A 5,000-nucleotide genomic window follows, 5' to 3' on the forward strand; every position below is an offset into this window, starting at 1 on the left:
ATCACAATACTGCCTCCTCTCACAGCACACAAACAATGGCAGGAATGAAAGACACAGGTCTGCCACAAGCATGGAATGAGAGCGCCGCCTGTCATGAGCCAAAGGTGCATCCTGACGTGGCAAATCAGATGATGCCGCAGGCATCCACTTACTATAATCACAATCAACAAACCGGCCGCCCCGCCCCGCCCCCCATTAAACCTTTCCTTACAACAATGTGTACCTTAACCTAACCTATGTCGTACCGTAACCTAACCTATGTCGTACCGTAACCTAACCTATGTCGTACCGTAACCTAACCTATGTCGTACCGTAACCTAACCTATGTCGTACCGTAACCTAACCTATGTCGTACCGTAACCTAACCTATGTCGTACCGTAACCTAACCTATGTCGTACCGTAACCTAACCTATGTCGTACCGTAACCTAACCTATGTCGTACCGTAACCTAACCTATGTCGTACCTTAACCTAACCTATGTCGTACCTTAACCTAACCTATGTCGTACCTTAACCTAACCTATGTCGTACCTTAACCTAACCTATGTCGTACCTTAACCTAACCTATGTCGTACCTTAACCTAACCTATGTCGTACCTTAACCTAACCTATGTCGTACCTTAACCTAACCTATGTCGTACCTTAACCTAACCTATGTCGTACCTTAACCTAACCTATGTCGTACCTTAACCTAACCTATGTCGTACCTTAACCTAACCTATGTCGTACCTTAACCTAACCTATGTCGTACCTTAACCTAACCTATGTCGTACCTTAACCTAACCTATGTCGTACCTTAACCTAACCTATGTCGTACCTTAACCTAACCTATGTCGTACCTTAACCTAACCTATGTCGTACCTTAACCTAACCTATGTCGTACCTTAACCTAACCTATGTCGTACCTTAACCTAACCTATGTCGTACCTTAACCTAACCTATGTCGTACCTTAACCTAACCTATGTCGTACCTTAACCTAACCTATGTCGTACCTTAACCTAACCTATGTCGTACCTTAACCTAACCTATGTCGTACCTTAACCTAACCTATGTCGTACCTTAACCTAACCTATGTCGTACCTTAACCTAACCTGTATTGCGCCTTAACCTAACCTGTATTGCGCCTTAACGTAACCTGTATTGCGCCTTAACGTAACCTGTATTGCGCCTTAACGTAACCTGTATTGCGCCTTAACGTAACCTGTATTGCGCCTTAACGTAACCTGTATTGCGCCTTAACGTAACCTGTATTGCGCCTTAACGTAACCTGTATTGCGCCTTAACGTAACCTGTATTGCGCCTTAACGTAACCTGTATTGCGCCTTAACGTAACCTGTATTGCGCCTTAACGTAACCTGTATTGCGCCTTAACGTAACCTGTATTGCGCCTTAACGTAACCTGTATTGCGCCTTAACGTAACCTGTATTGCGCCTTAACGTAACCTGTATTGCGCCTTAACGTAACCTGTATTGCGCCTTAACGTAACCTGTATTGCGCCTTAACGTAACCTGTATTGCGCCTTAACGTAACCTGTATTGCGCCTTAACGTAACCTGTATTGCGCCTTAACGTAACCTTTATTGCGCCTTAACGTAACCTGCATTGCGCCTTAACGTAACCTGCATTGCGCCTTAACGTAACCTGTATTGCGCCTTAACGTAACCTGTATTGCGCCTTAACGTAACCTGTATTGCGCCTTAACGTAACCTGTATTGCGCCTTAACGTAACCTGTATTGCGCCTTAACGTAACCTGTATTGCGCCTTAACGTAACCGATATTGCGCCTTAACGTAACCTATATTGCCCCGTAACGTAACCTATATTGCGCCGTAACGTAACCCACATTGCCCCTTAACGTAACCCACATTGCCCCTTAACGTAACCCACATTGCCCCTTAACGTAACCCAACACACGTTGGGCCTTAACCCAACACACGTTGGGCCTTAACCCAACACACGTTGGGCCTTAACCCAACACACGTTGGGCCTTAACCCAACACACGTTGGGCCTTAACCCAACACACGTTGGGCCTTAACCCAACACACGTTGGGCCTTAACCCAACACACGTTGGGCCTTAACCCAACACACGTTGGGCCTTAACCCAACACACGTTGGGCCTTAACCCAACACACGTTGGGCCTTAACCCAACACACGTTGGGCCTTAACCCAACACACGTTGGGCCTTAACCCAACACACGTTGGGCCTTAACCTGCTCTGTAATTGTCATACGACGCGTTAAATTAGTGTAGTGTTGCCTAACTGCAACCCCCGCAATATAGTTTGCTACTCGCACTGCCCGGTCCCCAGTGTATCGCTTCATGTTAAACACCTTGCAGCTATACACTGTAATGTGGATGGCAGCAGGACGTACATGCTCAATGCCCTTTGCAGTTGTTCATTGGCATTTGCAGTTGTTCATTGGCATTCGCATGTGCGAAGCACTTAGCCTACGCTGTGGTACGGCCTGTGTCAACTGTCCGCTGATGTTGTACGTCCAAATCACACACTGTACTGCACATTGGTCCTCATGTACTGAATGATACATCGTGGTACATGTGACCGTACAACGACTGCGCCAACAACGGCGAACCATGCGGTCCAAATGTTGTGCACTCAGCTACGTGTCGTCTCCCTATAAGAGCTGGATTGCAGTGTGGTATGCCCTGGATGGCGATCAGCATGAGCCGTCTGTTGATGTAGTGGCGCGTGTTGTCAGACGTAGTCGTCTCTTCTCACACACCGTGATAGCATGGTGCACTGCGTTCCACATCTGCGACATGCGACAGAGGCCGGTTGACAGTCGTTCGCGCAATGGACATCGCATACGTACGGGGGCCACCTTCCACGTGTTCGCGAAGCGTGCACATGTTGTTGCGTGTATGTGGGCAGACATAGTGTGTCGTGACACCTGACACAGGCATGCAACAATCGTTGAATTTGCAAATGGCGATGGACGCCTACGTTTGCTGGTGACGTTATGCAAATGAACAACTGGTAAACCGTTGTGGTGCGGTTGTTCTCGCTAGAGGTGAATCAGTGATGGCGACGATCGGTTGAGCTACCAACCGGTTGTTCCAGCGATACCCACCATGCCCACGAACGTGAATGGCATCTGGGTGTGAAGCGATACGCGGCGGTGGCTGGGTGGGACCGTCCCCGGCCGGTGAGGGGGGGCCTCCCGGCGTGCTGGCCGCGCGGTGCGTGGGCGCACGCGCTACAGCCGGCTGGTGGGGGCGGCCAGTGGCAGGCGCGCCGGCCGACGGAGGCGGCAGGCGGCGCAGCTGCGCGCCGGCGCACCCTGCACGCGGCGCCGTGCGGCCAAAGTAGGTCCTCGCGGGCCCGGTGCGAAGCGCGGTGGACATCTGCAGTGTGCTGGTCCGATTGAGGACTGTGTGCGCTGAGGATGCGCCGCCGCCCGGCGCTCGGCGCCGCGACGCCGTCTGCTGCTCGGTCGCCTCTGCGGTTCTCGCAGGTGGTTTGTATCGCAGCTGTGCGGACGTGTTGGCGCGTGCGCTGTGCTGGGAGAGTTCGCTTCGGCACCCAAGTGGGGCTTTTGTCCTTCTGTGGCGCTGGCGTTGGAGCTGCCGGTCACCGTAGGTGGCGCGTGTTGTCTCCCGCCGGCAATGCCACGACAGCACGCTCCCGGGCCTCTGTCGGCAGCGGCAAGCTCAGTTGGGAGCACGGGTGGTCGCACCTAAAGCGTCTACTCGCCAAACTCCGGGCGATTGCGCCTCTCTCGAACCCGACCAAGTACTTAGGACGGCGCTGCGCGCCGCCGGGACCTGAGAGGGTTTCGAGGTGTATTGTGCAGGGGAGCTCAGCCTCCTCCTGTTTGCAGAATAATTGAGCGGACGCTTGCGTGTTCGCGCGGGCCCCCGGGACACACTCCCGGGCGGCCGGCTGCTCAGCTCTAGTTGACGCAGCTCCCTGGTTGATCCTGCCAGTAGTCATATGCTTGTCTCAAAGATTAAGCCATGCATGTCTCAGTACAAGCCGCATTAAGGTGAAACCGCGAATGGCTCATTAAATCAGTTATGGTTCCTTAGATCGTACCCACGTTACTTGGATAACTGTGGTAATTCTAGAGCTAATACATGCAAACAGAGTCCCGACCAGAGATGGAAGGGACGCTTTTATTAGATCAAAACCAATCGGTCGGCTCGTCCGGTCCGTTTGCCTTGGTGACTCTGAATAACTTTGGGCTGATCGCACGGTCCTCGTACCGGCGACGCATCTTTCAAATGTCTGCCTTATCAACTGTCGATGGTAGGTTCTGCGCCTACCATGGTTGTAACGGGTAACGGGGAATCAGGGTTCGATTCCGGAGAGGGAGCCTGAGAAACGGCTACCACATCCAAGGAAGGCAGCAGGCGCGCAAATTACCCACTCCCGGCACGGGGAGGTAGTGACGAAAAATAACGATACGGGACTCATCCGAGGCCCCGTAATCGGAATGAGTACACTTTAAATCCTTTAACGAGTATCTATTGGAGGGCAAGTCTGGTGCCAGCAGCCGCGGTAATTCCAGCTCCAATAGCGTATATTAAAGTTGTTGCGGTTAAAAAGCTCGTAGTTGGATTTGTGTCCCACGCTGTTGGTTCACCGCCCGTCGGTGTTTAACTGGCATGTATCGTGGGACGTCCTGCCGGTGGGGCGAGCCGAAGGCGTGCGACGCGCCTCGTGCGTGCTCGTGCGTCCCGAGGCGGACCCCGTTGCAATCCTACCAGGGTGCTCTTGAGTGAGTGTCTCGGTGGGCCGGCACGTTTACTTTGAACAAATTAGAGTGCTTAAAGCAGGCAAGCCCGCCTGAATACTGTGTGCATGGAATAATGGAATAGGACCTCGGTTCTATTTTGTTGGTTTTCGGAACCCGAGGTAATGATTAATAGGGACAGGCGGGGGCATTCGTATTGCGACGTTAGAGGTGAAATTCTTGGATCGTCGCAAGACGAACAGAAGCGAAAGCATTTGCCAAGTATGTTTTCATTAATCAAG

The 5,000-nt window shown here is 52.1% G+C and overlaps 1 non-coding gene across 1 annotated transcript in view; it reads left to right on the forward strand.

The window, feature by feature from the left end:
* Positions 1-3,929: 3,929 nt before the first annotated feature.
* Positions 3,930-5,000, forward strand: part of LOC124579975 — a 1,910-nt gene continuing 839 nt past the window's right edge. Inside the window, exon 1 of the ribosomal RNA XR_006973100.1 lies at positions 3,930-5,000. This exon is cut by the window's right edge and continues 839 nt beyond it. This is a non-coding gene — a ribosomal RNA (small subunit ribosomal RNA).

The sequence above is a fragment of the Schistocerca americana genome, unplaced genomic scaffold (genome assembly GCF_021461395.2).
Source record: "Schistocerca americana isolate TAMUIC-IGC-003095 unplaced genomic scaffold, iqSchAmer2.1 HiC_scaffold_319, whole genome shotgun sequence".
Taxonomy (NCBI): domain Eukaryota; kingdom Metazoa; phylum Arthropoda; class Insecta; order Orthoptera; family Acrididae; genus Schistocerca; species Schistocerca americana.